General features: G+C 51.3%; 1 pseudogene across 1 annotated transcript in view; it reads right to left on the bottom strand.

The window, feature by feature from the left end:
* Positions 1-2211: 2211 nt before the first annotated feature.
* LOC308175532 (calmodulin-regulated spectrin-associated protein 2-like) overlaps positions 2212-15590 on the bottom strand; it is a 19635-nt pseudogene continuing 6256 nt past the window's right edge. Inside the window, exons 3-17 of the transcript in view lie at positions 15360-15450; positions 14856-14949; positions 14606-14631; positions 14432-14501; positions 13380-13580; positions 12119-12896; positions 11429-11575; positions 10808-11024; positions 9553-9743; positions 8539-8916; positions 8112-8313; positions 6214-6347; positions 5477-5691; positions 4266-4362; positions 2212-2324 (exon numbers count right to left, since the gene is read on the bottom strand). The product of the transcript in view is annotated as a calmodulin-regulated spectrin-associated protein 2-like (transcript). The remainder of the gene's footprint in view (positions 2325-4265; positions 4363-5476; positions 5692-6213; positions 6348-8111; positions 8314-8538; positions 8917-9552; positions 9744-10807; positions 11025-11428; positions 11576-12118; positions 12897-13379; positions 13581-14431; positions 14502-14605; positions 14632-14855; positions 14950-15359; positions 15451-15590) is intronic.

Here is a 15590-nt window from a genome sequence, read left to right as displayed (position 1 = left end):
TACACACGGCGACTTTATAATAAAGCGTTGAAGTGATTGCACTCCAGAATCAGAAGGTCATGAGTTCAAATCCCCAGCTGGGAACACCACCACTAGTGTGCCCTTGAATAAGACCTGGGAACACCACCACTAGTGTGTCCTTGAGTAAGGCACTTAGGCCTAACTTACTCCAGGGAGACTGGTCCCTGTGATCTCTAATTCGATTTGGATAAAAGCGTCTGCTAAGCAAATAAACATGTAGAAATGACAAGCCCCTTTCATCCTCCACTACTCTACTGAGAGAGGAGCAGCCGTCAGGGTCAGTAGTACCTGTGTATTCAGTGTTGGAGGGTCAGTGTTAGGGTCAGGGTCAGTGTTAGGGTCAGTGTTAGGGTCAGGGTCAGTGTTAGGGTCAGGGTCAGTGTTAGGGTCAGGGTCAGTGTTAGGGTCAGGGTCAGTGTTAGGGTCAGGGTCAGTGTTAGGGTCAGGGTCAGTGTCAGGGTCAGGGTCAGTGTTAGGGTCAGGGTCAGGGTCAGTGTTAGGGTCAGGATACCTGTGTATTCAGTGTTGGAGGGTCAGTGTTAGGGTCAGGGTCAGTGTTGGAGGGTCAGTGTTAGGGCCAGGGGTCAGTGTTAGGGTCAGGGGTCAGTGTTAGGGTCAGGGGTCAGTGTTAGGGTCAGGGGTCAGTGTTAGGGTCAGGGGTCAGTGTTAGGGTCAGGGTCAGTGTTAAGCCCTGTCCGGATGGCATATAAATTACCCGAGGACCTCTGTAATATTTTTTTACCCTAGGACCCCAGTGATTTTAATGACCGATCCGGATGGAATAAAACATATCCATGCATGTTTGCGTTTCGGGTGCAAGCTGCCATTTAACATCACAGAAGAAGAAGCTGTTCCCGCCGGATATTTTGTCAGACCCACAACACAACGCACGTGTAGCAACAACAAGTCATTTGATTACTTGATCAGAGACATTCCATGACTGCTGATCAGATTTCCAGAACGAATTTACGAACGCAGCCGAAACCACTCGTAGACTCGGTTTTTTTCATAACATGAAACTTTACGTTTTAAAGTACCCACTCGATATAATAAACAGCAGTTTAACGATCACAAAAGACTCATAATTTGTTGATTGGATTTACTATTCTCCTTTGCCATAGGCTACTGGTAAGGGAGACTTTTGTAAATACGTTCGTTTTGGGATGTGTTCGTGTTTGGGGCTGTGTGATCATCTAATTATGTGTAGTTATGTGTTTCTAGCATGTCGATGTTCTATCAGAATGTTGTGATGTTATACAAATTAAGAAGATGAATGGCAAAGATGAATGGCAAAGCGGGGAAAAACAGATACGACATCTAAAGTCTGGAACGATTATATTTCAAAACAAGGCTTCCCTTTAACTCGGGTACGGGGGGCAAAATATTGTACGGTTATCAGTACGTGAGTTACCTTGCGATTCCCACCCCTAACTTCATCCCTGTGTGTTGTCAGACACCGTGATTTATAGAGTGCCAGACCATACAAACTGCACAGTTTACAAGCTAATGTTAGGTAAATTCGCTAGAATTAACCTTTTAGGTGGTTTGGTTATCCGATAGTGGAGATTCAAGGGAGTCAGTAATGTCATCCACACCCATTGTTTGCACAGAGCTCACCTTATACCTTAGATCTCACAGCCTGGTCAAAGCGGTAAATTCTAGTATTAATATCGCGCAAAATCATGCAATGCGTACCAAATACTGACATGTCAATCCGGACGGTAATATAATTATCAGAGGACCTCAGGGTTTGCTGAAAAACAGTAGGTAATTCCAGCCGGAATAATTACTGGGGTCCCCGGAGTAAATCACTGACATGGTCGGTCCGGACGGGATAAAAATTACCGAATTACCCCAGGTAAAATATATATTACCGAGGTCCTCAGGTAATTGATATGCCGTCCGGACAGGGCTTTAGGGTCAGGGTTAGGGTCAGGGTCAGTGTTAGGGTCAGGGTTAGGGTCAGGGTCAGGGTCAGGGTCAGTGTTAGGGTCAGGGTCAGTGTTAGCGTCAGTGTTAGTGTTAGGGTCAGGGTCAGGGTCAGGGTCAGGGTTAGGGACAGGGTCAGTGTTAGGGTCAGGGTCAGGGTCAGGGTCAGGGTTAGGGTGAGGATCAGTAGGGTCAGGAGTCAGTGGTACCTGTGTATTCAGCGTTGGAAGGTCAGGGTCAGGGGTCAGAGGTCAGGGGTACCTGTGTATTCAGCGTTGGAGGCAGCAGAGGAGGTGGTGGACTCCGTCTCCCAGTTCTCTCCGTTACGACTGACGGACGGGCAGGAGGACAGGTAGCCCTCGGCTGAGTCTGGCCTGGGGACACGCACACACACACAGGACAGATGACACACACACACACACACGCACACACAACACGCACAGTATCCAAGAGCACAAACACATTTAAACACACACACATACGGTACCACAGAAGCGTACACAACAACAACACGACAGCACACACAGACAATACACACCACATAGACATGCAAGCGCACAAACACGAAGACACACACACACACACACAGACAGGAGAACAGGGTCAGACCGAGTGACACACTTCTTCTTCTCCCGACCCTCCCCTGTTCGTCCTTATTACGTATCCATAGTAACTATCAACTGACAGAGACGGAGGCGTGTGCGGTGATGTGAGGCAAAGCAGCGACCCTGTGGTGACAGGCTGGGGAGATGGAGAGAGACACTGATGTCTCTACACTGATGTCTCTCAGGCTCTGTGGTTACAGGCTGGGGAGATGGAGAGAGACACTGCTGTCTCTCAGGCTCTGGAGGCAACAACACAAACACAGCAGCAGCTGGACACAGAGCTAGCAAGCTAGAGGCTAGCGGCTAGCATGAGAGAGCTACAGAAGGATGAAGGGAGGGAAGGAGGGAGGGAGAGAGGTGGGGAGAGGGAGGGAGGGTGGGTGGGAGGGAGGGAGAGAGAGAGAGGGAGGGAGATGGAGGGAGAGAGAGAGAGAGGGAGGGACAGAGTATGAGAGAGAGAGGGAGGGAGAGAGAGGGAGGAAGAGAGCGAGAGAGAGAAAAAGAGAGAGAAAGAGAGAGTGAGAGTGGAAGAGAGAGAGATAGAGGGAGAGAGAGAGAGAGCGAGTGAGAAGAAGAGAGAAAGAGACAGAGAGAGAGAGAGAGAGAGAGTGAGAAGAAGAGAGAAAGAGACAGGGAGAGAGAGAGAGAGAGAGAGTGAGAGGAAGAGAGAAAGAGACAGGGAGAGAGAGAGAGCGAGAGATGGAGAGAGAGAGCGAGAGAGAGAGAGAGAGAGATAGAGAGAGAGAGAGAGAGGGAGAGAGAGAGAGAGAGAGAGAGAGAGAGAGAGAGTGAGAGGAAGAGAGAAAGAGACAGGGAGAGACAGGGAGAGAGAGAGAGAGAGAGAGAGAGAGAGTGAGAGGAAGAGAGAAAGAGACAGGGAGAGAGAGAGAGAACAGGGTCACTGAGGCAGAAAGCAGCAGGTTGGACGCTGGCCAGGCATGTATGACATAAAGCAGAGGCAGCTGTCGTATCGAGTCAAATGTGTTTCTGAGAGGAGGTCGTCAGTGGACACTTACGTGTTTCGATATGAACGCGAGGTGACAAACCATTAAAAATGAAAAATCTGCATTCTGTATTCTCCCTTGTGTTTTACACCGAAGGGCCTGTTTCTGTGAGTGGCTGGCTGGCATATGGGTGTGATCGCGAATGAGAGAATCGTTCGATTCGGTGATTTGTGAACGGTCTCGGGAAAGACTGTTCTCAAAGACGTCACCTCGAAACAGAAAAATGGATTAGATCGGATCGACCTGGGCTGTGATGCAGCTGTGCCGGTTAATGATTTATGAGGACCTGAGAGGACCTACGCCCTCGTCTGCGAGAGAGACTTATTATACCGTCAGGGAGACATCAGCTCCTTACTAACCTTCCCTTTCTCTCCTGGGGAGAGTTCAGAAAGAAAGAGATATGGGCAGCTTTATTGCCTCTGAGGGTTCCGTGCAAGACAGGGGGGGGGGGGGGGAGGAGAGAACAGCAGGGAGAGAGAGGAAGAGAGGGATAGAAGGAGGTCAAGATGCAGACTGTCAGATTGGACAGGGAAAACTGAGACAACAGGATTAATATCATCAGAACAGGAGACGTGGTTGATAGACACAGGCCTCCAGTCAACCAAGCTTGGTAACAATACAGGGTTTTCAATGAGGTAATCCACACAATCCTGTTTGAGTATTGAATGTTTGTTGTTTTTTTGATCAGGCAGCGAGCGGGTCCTACCTGGGGGTCTTCTTGTCTGCGTGGGTGCTGTCGGTGTCGGCCAGGTTCAGGGAGGCCAGGGACACGCTGGAGACCGAGTACCCCCGCGGACGCACGCCTGGAGGAGATACACACAGGTAAGAACTGTGTGTGTGTGTGTGTGTGTGACACCAGTACATTCGGCTAGTGCTGTGTGTGTGTGTGTGTGTGTGTGTGTGTGTGTGTGTGTGTGTGTGAGACACCAGCATGTGGGGGACATCGGGCTATTGCTGTGTGTGTGTGTGTGTGTGTGTGTGTGTGTGTGTGTGTGTGTGTGTGTGTGTTGCAGCACAAGACAATAAGGCAACAGGCAAGATTAAATAAAGATTATAGTAAAGATAAAATAAAGTGACAATAGTACACTTAGACATCAGTGAGACAATTGGACAACTGACAAGTGTGGGAGACAACTAAGACAGGATATAATGAATAATAAATAAATAAAATAGTATGAGTAGAATGTCATAAATATTGCACCCGGAGGCAGTGGGTGTGAGAGGTAGTATTGAGTAAAGTGACTGTGTGTTTAAGGTTTAGGTAGTCTGTATACACAGGGAGTGCTTGGGGACAATAGTCTACAATAGTCAATTGTCTACTGTAGGCTTGTTTATAAGCCTGTTTTTGTGTGTGTGTGTTGTGTGTCTGCTGTGTGTGTGTGTGTGTGTTTATGTGAGAGAGAGAGAGAGAGAGAGAGAGAGAGAGAGACACCAGCACATTGGGCGCTAGTGCTGTGTGTGTGTGTGTGTGTGTGTGTGTGTGTGTCTGCTATGTTTTAATTTTTAACTTTTAAAATTTTGCCATTTAGCAGACGCTTTTAATCCAAAGCGATTTACAATTACGAATTACAGGGACATTCCCCCTGGAGTAACTGAGGGCTAAGCGCCTTACTCAAGGGCACACTAGTAGTGGTGTGGTTTCAGGCGGGATTTGAACTCACAACCTTCCGATCACAAGTCCAACTCACTATCCACTAGACCACCACTATGTGCGTGTGTTGTGTGTCTGCTGTGTATGTGTGTGTCTGCTGTGTATGTGTGTGTGTGTGTGTGTGTGTTGTATGGTGTCTGTTGTGTGTGTGTGTGTGTGTGTCTGCTGTGTCTGTGTGTGTGTCTGCTATGTGTTGTGTGTCTGCTATGTGTCTGCCTGCTGGGTGCGTATGTGTGTCTGCTGTGTGTGTGTTGTGTGTTTTCTACCGGTCGCTCTGAGCGCTGGTTTGGGCGACTCCATCACGTCCCTGTGGATGGATTTGGGGCGGGGCTTCTTCTTCAGACTTCCTGGGCGGGACCTAACCACCTCGTCCATGTCCTCGAACAGCTTCACCTGCTTCCTCCTCATGTACTCCTGCTTGATGTACTCCCTCCTCGCCTTCTCATCCTCCCGCTTCAACTGGTCCTCCTCCGCCTTCAGCCTGGGGGAGGAGGGAGGGAGAGGAAGGGGGAGGGAGGGAGGGAGAGAGAGGGAGAGAGAGGGGGGGGGGAGAGAGGGAGGGGGAGAGGGAGAGGGGGGGAGAGAGGGAGAGGGAGAGAGGGGGGGAGAGAGAGAGAGAGAGGGAGGGTGAGGGGGGGGAGAGAGGGGGGGAGAGGGTGGGAGAGAGAGAGGGTGGGGGGGAGGGGGAGAGAGAGAGACAGGGAGAGGGAGAGAGAGGGGGAGAGGGAGAGAGAGAGAGGGCGAGGGATGGGGGAGAGGGGGGAAAGAGAGAGGGAGGGGGAGGGAGGGAGGGAGAGAGAGAGAGAGAGAGAGAGAGAGGGAGAGAGAGAGAGAGAGAGAGAGAGAGAGAGAGAGAGAGAGAGAGAGAGAGAGAGAAAGAGATTTAATAAGTTATCCTCGTGAAGCGACCCCCTAAACCTTAGGCAGTGTTTAGACCAGCAGGTTCTGAAGACAGTGATGGTACTGACGGGTCTGGGCCCCGGGGGAGGGGGGGAGTACTGACCGTGCCACCTCCTTCTTCTGCTCCATCTCCTGCTCCTGCTGCTGCCTCTTCTCCTGCGCCTCCTTCTCCCTCCTCAGCCTCATCTTCAGCAGCGCCGCCCTCTTCACCGCCATGTCCTCCTCGTTGGCCTCGTCCTGGCGGGAGGATGGGAGGGGGGAAACAGTTAATAAGTTATATAGTTATAGTTATAGTTAGTTATGTATAGTTAATAATAGCAAACGAAAGGTGTCTGAGGCGACAAACTGCCAACTGTCAACTGTCAACTGCCAACTGTCAACTGTCAAGCCGCCATCTTGGCACCGAACATTCTAAGTCTCTAAGCCAATGACATTCTAGGAAGGATCGATATGGGACTGTGTGTGTTATCAAGTTATGTTGTGTTGGGGTGGGAGCGTTATGACATATCTATGCCGGGAGATTAAACGAGGTCAGATGGCGTGTGAGTGTGTGTGTGTGTGTGCGTGTGTGAGTGAGTGTCATCCTCTCACTTCGAAGGCCAATCATCGTCAGCCGTGATTGGTCCAAAGTGTGTCAGAAGGAGTCGGGTCGTACATTCTGCACAGAAGCGTTGCGTGACCCAGTTTGACCAGGGTGTGGTGGTGTGTGAAGATGAACTATTTTCTTAGTTGACACAGTGTTATCCGCTTGTTAAGTCTGACGTCAAAAGTGACGTTTAGCCATTTCCGAGTCCAAACCAGAAATTCCCCGCACCAGAGTACCTGTAAACTACAGCGGTAGAATGACAGTTTAATCGTTTTTTAGACTCGGATCTATTCATACAACAAGGGACACAGCACTTTCCCGTTTTCTCCATATTGTCAGGGTATTTGAGCCTCGGAAAAGCGCTATATAAATATAATTTATTATTATTATTATTTCGGCATTTCGAAGCCAACGTTGGACCCGGAAAACAGGTCACGACTTAACAAGCGGATTAGGACTCTATGCTATGTTGGCTGTTAGCTATCCTATGTTAGCTTATATTTACATTTTGGACATTTAGCAGACGCCTTTATCCAAAGTGAATTTGAAAGTGGCAAGAAATACATTCGTCTAAATAACTGAATCACCTATCCATCAGTCAGAAAAAGAACTCTTTGCTAGGACTAGGGGCCATTGTCAGGAATACGTAACGTTTTTCCGTTTATTTATTTCATTTGTAATACTTATTTTAATACATATTTTAGGTGTATTCAAAACATATTTAATACATGTATGTATTTGTATGTATTATGTATGTATTTAATACATATTTGAGGTATTTTAGCTGTTAGCTCTCCTTTCTGAAACCACATACAGTATCTCTGATAGCCTCCTAGCGTAGCATAGCCGTGCTAGCAGTGGTATGGATGCCGTCATCCTTTGGCCTAGATACACACAGATACACACAGACACACACACACACACACACACACACACACACACACAAGGACTGTCCCAGATGAGGTAACGGTTCATGAGTCATCACACAGCTGTCATATCAGACACGCTCAGTAGGAAGTTAGCTGTTGCTGCCAGTTATGGCCGTCCATCTTTCAACATTAGAGGATTAACCCTAACCCTTTTATGGGAGAGTTATCAATTAAAACAACTTTATAGTCAAGACTTCTCTGTTTTCGTCTATTGTTTTTCTACTTGATGCAGGGTGTGAATCCATCTTAAAACTATCATTGATGATGGCGTGAAACTATCATTTCTGAAAAAGTACCATTCTCTGGTGAAAACAAACTGCTGCATAATGCGTCTCGCTCTCCCTCTCTCTCTCTCTCTCTCTCTCTCTCTCTCTCTCTCTCTCTCTCTCTCTCTCTCTCTCTCTCTCCCTCTCTCTCCCTTTCTCTCTCCCTCCCTCCCTCCCTCCCTCCCCCCCTCCCCCTCTCCCTCCCCTCCTCCCCCCTCACCTTAAAGAAGAATCCGCAGCACATCTTCTGCTCCTCCCCTCCTCCTCCTCCTCCTCCGTTCTCCCCCCCCTCCCCCCCCGTCAGCAGACCCCCCCCGTCCAGCGGCTTCAGCACCGACAGCGGCACCTCCACCAGGTCCCTGCTGCTCCCGCTGTGAGCCTCCGCCTGGCCCCCGGGGGGCGCTGTGGGCCGACGCGCCTCCCTCTCCGACACGGGCTGGGACAGCACCTCCCTGACCTCCTCCTCCGCCGTCAACTTCCTCCCTCCCTCTCTCCTCTCCTCCTCCTTCCCTCTCTCCGTGTCTCCGCGAGTGCCTGCACTCTCCTCTTCCCTCTCCTCTGTCTTCTCCGGTTTGTTTTGGTTCTGGGTCTCCCCCACCCCCCCTCCTCCTCCTCCGGCGACTCCTCCACCCGCCCCCCCCCCCCACCTCTCCTTCGGCTCCTCCCCGGTCCCGTGCCCCTCCTCGTGGCCCAGGTAGGCGAAGGAGCTGGTCTGGGTCAGGCTGGGGGAGAACCTCCTCAGGCGGGGGAGGCTGTCCACCGAGCAGGGCGTGTTGAGCATGCGGCTGAACGGGGTGACCTTGAGGTCGCCGGGCCGGGCCGCCGGCGTGTGGGGGGTGCTGCGGGGGGTGTGGGCGTGGAAGGAGGCGGGCCGGCGCTTCAGGCCCATCGGGGAGCGGTGGGGGGCGCGGGGGGACCCCCCCGAGGAGGACATGTTGGGGGACAGGGAGCCCATGGACCCCCGGGTGGCCGACCCCACCGAGCCGCGGCCCACCACGCTGCTGCTGCGGAGCTCGCGGAGCTGCCTGGGGAGGGGGAGAGGGAGGGGAGGGGGGGGTTAATGTGTGTACACACACACACACATATATACACATATACACATATACACATATACACACACACACACACACACACAGACACAGACACAGACACAGACACAGACACAGACACAGACACATACACACACACACACACACACACACAGACACACACACAGACACAGACACAGACACATACACATACACATACATACACACACAGACACACACACATACACACACACGCATGCACATTGATACTCAGGGGTTTCAGTTTTCACAGCTCTGTCTCTTGATTACTGTGTCCTTAATTCGCTCTCCCCCGCCCCCCCCCCCCCCTTCTCCTCCTCTCCTCTTCTCACTCTCTCCCTCACGCCGTCATTCCTCCTGGCAGACACATCATCCTTCTCTTCTCTCTCCTCTCAGGCTGCCTGTCATCTTCTGTCTCTCCCACCCGGGAAACCCTCTCTTTCATCTCAAAAAACCCTAACCCTAACCCTACTTTTCTGTGACATTCGTGACATCATCATCATCATCATCATCATCATCGTCGTCTACCTGTGAGGTGAGGGTGCATGGCGGCATGTCTACCTGTGAGGTGAGGGTGCATGGCGGCATGTCTACCTGTGAGGTGAGGGTGCCGGGGGGGGCGATGACCCAGGCCTGCTGCTGCTGCAGCTGCTGCTGCGCCCGCATGGTCATGATCCTCTCCTGCTGCTGCGCCAGGCGCTGCATCTCCGTCTGCAGGAAGCCGAGCGACGTATTCAGCCTCTCGATGGAGCGCGTGTACTCCGCCATGTCCACCTCCCCGCCGCCTAGGAGGAGGGAACAGGTACCGTTAGGCAAGGCAAGTCTATTTGTACATAGCACATTTAATAATAATAATAATAATAATAATACATTTTATTTATATGGCGCCTTTCACGGCACTCAAGGTCGCCGTACAACAACAAATCTAAAAACAGCCACAAAATTCAAAACACAAAAAACATAGAAATATACAGTATAAAACATAGCCAGCAGCAGAGCAGCACGGGAAAAGCAAATCAACAGGGATACGCCTGCGTAAACAGGTGGGTTTTGAGGTGAGTTTTAAATGAGATGATAGAGCCAATGTTCCTGATGTCGGGGGGGAGGGAGTTCCAGAGGCGAGGGGCGGAGCGGCTGAAGGCTCTAAACCCATGGTGGACAGACGGGCTGGGGGGACGGTCAGGTTGATGGAGGAGGCAGACCTGAGGGACCGGGTGGGAATGTTGATGTGGAGGAGGTCGGACAGGTATGGAGGGGCGAGGTTATGGATGGCCTTTCCCATTTCATACAACACGGGCTATTCAAAGTGCTTTACATATCGATGGTTGAAATGCAAAACCTCCTATCTGCAGGACAGATCTATCATGTGCAGCCTTCCTTGTTATCATCATTTAAAGTGAAAATCGCAAATCAGAACATTTGCAGATAGGAGGATTTGTGTTTCGGCCATCAATATAGCATAAAGAAAATACAGAAAAAGAATGATAGTAATAAAAAATGTAATAAAAAAAATGGCAAGGATAGATACACATATATAGAAAATAAATAGATAAACATTTAACAACATAATAAGACAATGAATCAGAAGATAGATACAAATGTTATTACTGCAGCTGTATTCAAGCGCTGCTCTTCCTGATATGGAGTGTGAGATTGCAGGTGCTGCGTTTGTGTTTAGCCGCTATACGATACGGCGTGTGAGATCCCAGTGTAAAATGACACGTTTGACACGTATTTCCCTCTTTCTATCTTTTTAAAATCTTAATAATAATAAAAATTGCAGTTAATTGTTTAAATTTGGTATTTTTTGTGCTCTAGGCACAGCAACTACATGGTGTCAGTCACCCACCTCCGTCCTCACAGGGGGACTTGGGGGCCGCTCCGTCTGGCTTGCACCTCTCATCCCGGCCCAGGCCGCCCTGGTCCTCCCCCCTGGAGGGGGTGAGGGGGTCTGGGGAGGGCCTGTCCCCGGGGCTGATGGGGGGGGTGACGCCTTTCCTCCTCACCACGTTGAGGAAGGCGGTGCGGCCCATCCTCTGGCGGTGGCGGGTGAACGCCGCCTCCACCTGGAACGATCCAGAATGAAAACCAAACCGCTTAGCGTTCCAATTCAACCTTAATGCTGTATGCAAAGCACTTTGAATTGCCCCTGTTGTATGAAATGTGCTATACAAATAAACTTGCCTTGCCTATGAGAAAGACTCTGTCTGTCTGTCCATCCCTCCATCCATCCCTCCATCCCTCCCTCCCTCCATCCCTCCCTCCCTCCCATCCATCCATCCCTCCATCCCTCCCTCCCTCCCTCTCTCCCTCCCTCCCTCCCATCCCTCCCCTACCTTCTTCTTCTGGGCCTCTATGGCTCTGCGTTTCTCCTCCATCTATCCAACCCATCCACCCATCTATCCCTCCCTCACTCCCTCCCTCCCTCCCTCCCTCACTCCCTCCCTCCCTCCCTCCCTCCCTCCCCTACCTTCTTCTTCTGGGCCTCTATGGCTCTGCGTTTCTCCTCCAGCTTCATCTTCAAGTGGACCATCTCAGAGGCCAGGATGTGGGAGGGGTCTCTGGGAGTGGGCGTGGCCGGGGACGGGGTCTGGACCAGGGGGGCGGGGCTAGAGGCCTGGGAGGGAAGAAGGGAGAGAGAGAAAGAGGAAGAGAGAGATGAGCGAATACTATTTTCAATTTTAATTTCACAGACATTTGCCTTTTGTCTTATCTACAAACATCTCCAACATATATACCCGAAAGTTACCAGAGAGAGAGAGAGAGAGAGAGAGATGGGTGAGGGGTGAGAGAGAGAGAGAGAGGGGGGGGGAAAGAGTGAGAGAGGGAGAGAGAGAAGTTGAGGGTGAGAGGTGAGAGAGAGAGAGAGAAAGAGAGAGACAATAAGAGAGAGAGACAATAAGAGAGAGAGACAGAGAGAGACAGAGACAGTAAGAGAGAGAGAGAGACAATGAGAGAGAGAGAGACAATAAAAGAGAGAGAGAGAGAGAGACAATGAGAGAGAGAGAGAGACAATAAGAGAGAGAGAGAGGAAGAGGGAGAGAGAGAGAGTGGGTGTGAGAGAGAGAGAGGTGGAACGGGGGAGAGAGAGAGAGGGTGAGGGTGAGGGTGAGGGTGAGGGTGAGAGAGAGAGACAATAAGAGAGAGAGGAGACCCTGACCTCAGGTGTGGAGGACTGCCGTGTGAGGGGGGGGTGTGTTGGGTGTGTGTACGGCACGTTGAGCTCCGAGCTCTCCGGGGTGGTGGTCCCCCCGCTGCTCCGCCCCTCCAGCTTCCTGAACTTCTGCTCGGCGAAGCTGGTCATCCGGACCGCCGCGCCCGCGGACCCCCCTGACGATGACGCCGGGCTGGCCGTGTGGGACCGGGAGAGGAGGGCGGGGGGCATGACTACCGAACCAGGGCACGGACTACCCCTCTCTCCACCTCCTCCCCCTTCTCCCCTCCCTCCACCACCCCCACCCCTCTCAGGCAGGGGGCAGGAGCGGGTGAGGAGGGGGTCGAGGTCGGGGTCCATGTCGGAGTAGTCTCTCAGGGAGGAGGAGTCCTCGTCCAGGCTGGTGGGGTCCTGGATGTCCTCCGTCCGCACGTGGATCCCCGTGTCCACCTCCTCCGTCGAGGCCGTGGAGTTGGGGTCGATCCCGGCCTCGTCCCCCGCCCGGGGCTTCCCATTGGCTGACCCTCCCGGTCCCGCCTCCTCGGCCCCCTCCGGAGGGGGAGGGGTCGGCGACGACCCGGTGTGGAGGAAGAAGCCGTTGTCTCCGCCACCGCCGGCCCCCCCCCCGACAAGGCTGCCGTGGGGCCTCTCCGTGGCGTCGTGGATGATCTTCAGGGCCTCCTCGATGCTCGGGGGGGACGAGGGGCTAACCCCGCCGCTGTGGTTGCCGTGGTGACCGGTGTGATTGCCGCTGTGGTCTTCAGGGAGGACTCCGTTGGAGTACCTTGACGAAAAAATGGAAAAATCAATATCTTTAGCCTCATAGCATAATTGCCTGAGTCATGCTTCACTTGTGGTCAGCCGAGCCATCTTTGTATGTAGTGTCAAAAATGCCTGTGTCAATCGCAGATAGCAGATAGCGATTTTGGAAAGTAACAAGCATTCTGATAGGCTGATGGCATCATATAACGCACAGTGAATCAGCAGTGTTAGGAGAGTAGAGCTAGGCAGATATCTCAATTTGGCCAAAATATGACTTAGGCAATTATGCTATGAGGCTAACGATATATACGATTCGAACAAACAAACAGATTGTGACCAAAAAAAAGGTAAACGAACGAATGACGAATGAGACGTGTTTCGGTTAAGTTACCTGCTCTGGTTCCTGCGCCCAGGTGCCTTATGGGAGTTAAAGAAGTGCCCGTCCTCCTCCTCCGGTATGTGGCCTCCCCCCCCGCCCCCCCCTTGGCCGTTGACGGTGACGGGCGTGAAGGAGAGGTGGCGCCTCATGCCCCCCCCCAGGCCCCCCCGCGGGGCGGCGGCGTGGTGAACTCTGAACCCCAGGCCGTCGGTGCTGGCCGAGCGGGTCATGCCCCCGCGGAGAGGGGGGGGTCCCCCGCAGGGGGGGGCGTCACTGGGGTCCCCGTCATCCAGGGGGATCTCGAAGGAGATACCGCGAGGCGCCGAGCTGAGGGACCACAGAAGAAGAAGGAGAAGAAGAGATTAGGTTTTGTTTAGGTCCGTATGAATCTCATCACTATCAGATATTGTTAAGAATTAATTGGGGGGGAGGGGGGCGCTTGGTGGCGTAGCACACTAAGGCGTCAGCCATGTCATCGCAGGGTCCCCGGTTTGATTCTGAACGTCGACATATCCTGCATGTCATCCATCCTCTCTCTCATCCATCCTTCCTGTCAGTCTCTACTGTCTCTATCCTCCTCTCTCTCTCTCTCTCTCTCTCTCTCTCTCACCCATCCTTCCTGTCAATCTCTACTGTCTCTATCCCAATAAAGCAGAAAAAAAACATATTAAGAATGAATTGTAAGTCTTATGATTGTGCCCTGGGGTCTCCTCATATAAACATTTCTCTGGGTCAGGAATCAGTCCCCAAATGACCTCCAAACATGGACTCATTTCCTCTACACACACACGTAGCCTGTGGTCAATTCCTGTCTGTCGCCCAAAACACCAGATGGTGTCTGCACCATGGACAATCTGTCAATAAAGCTGTGTGTGTCCTGCTCTGAGGAAATGTGTGGCTTTCCGAGGAAAGGTTAGACTCAAACGGAATCGATTCTGTTTCATAAAAGCCTCAATATTTGGCTCTTGAACATCTCTTCTCCTTTTCTCTGCACCCCAACAATTATCAGAACCACACATCAGAAGATAGTTTATCTACTTTACTTTACTGATTTATTGCCATGCAATCAACTTGTCAGTCGATTGTTGGAATTTGGTATTTTTGCTCTAGGCACAGGGTCAACCATATTCTGCGCTACGGGTTAGGGTTCTAAGGGTTAGGGTTTAGGGGTTACTGACCGTCTTTCCTTGGGCCAGGTCCCGACACAGCCGTCCACATAGGACATGGAGGTGGAGCGCTTCATCACGCCTGTCACACAGAGAAACACAGTGAATACAGTGCTGTAGGCGACACCGCAGGACTGACAAACCAAACATACATCTCACTTAGGTGCACAGTTCAATTGGTCTCACCTGAAACAGAAGAGTTCGGTTGGAACCTGAGATAACAGGGATAGAAGAGAGGAGGAATACCTTAGATCAGATTCAACTTTATTGTCATTGCAGAGTACAAAGTACCAGACAATGAAATGCAAGTGCAAACAGTGATATAAAACATGATGTACAATATGCCAAGTATGGTAGTTAGAGGTATATACAGCATACAATATGAGTGAGAGACTTAAACAAAGAGAATTCAACATTGACATCTCTGGTTCCCTACCTGGTCTGGTCTGGGCTGTCAGGCCGGCCGTAGCTGTGTTTGGCTGGGCTGCTGATAGGAGCCATGCTGCGACACGATTGGACGGAATCAGAGGCTAGGGGGGAGGGGACACAGAGACATCATTATCCAATCACGTCTTCAGGTTCACGCTCAGCGGCAAAGAAAGTTGCAATCCAATACATTCAGATAAGAGGGTCTGATGAAGGGTGTATGTTAATTTACTCAATTCTGACATTATCTATATATAATTAGCTGATATTATCAGGCTGAGACCTGACCGCCACATGAACTGAGAGAGAGAGAGAGAGAGAGAGAGAGAGAGAGAGAGAGAGAGAGGGGAGAGAGAGGGGGAGAGAGAGAGAGAGAGAGAGAGAGAGAGAGGGGGAAAGGGAGGGAGGGAGGGAGAGAGAGAGAGAGAGAGGGGGGGGGGGAAAGGGAGGGAGGGAGGGAGGGAGAGAGAGAGAGAGACAGAGAGAGATCTCATCATCATCATCAGTTTCTCACCTTGCGGGTCAAAGACTCTGGGCTGTACGAACGAGGGCTTCACCACTTCAAACCACCAGAACAGCTCAGCCATAAACACCAGGTAGTTACTCTGCAGGACAGATACGGTAAAACATGTTTTTACCGGAGACCGATGAGAATAAATGACAAACAAAAGACATAAATGACAAATAAACGGTATGAGAAAACTAACACGGGAGGATAAATAATAGCCTCACTCATAACAGCTTT

This window comes from Nansenia antarctica (assembly GCF_963989245.1).
Source record: "Nansenia antarctica genome assembly, contig: SCAFFOLD_474, whole genome shotgun sequence".
In the NCBI taxonomy this organism is placed as follows: Eukaryota; Metazoa; Chordata; class Actinopteri; order Argentiniformes; family Microstomatidae; genus Nansenia; species Nansenia antarctica.
This window is presented reverse-complemented; position numbering and strand designations above follow the sequence as displayed.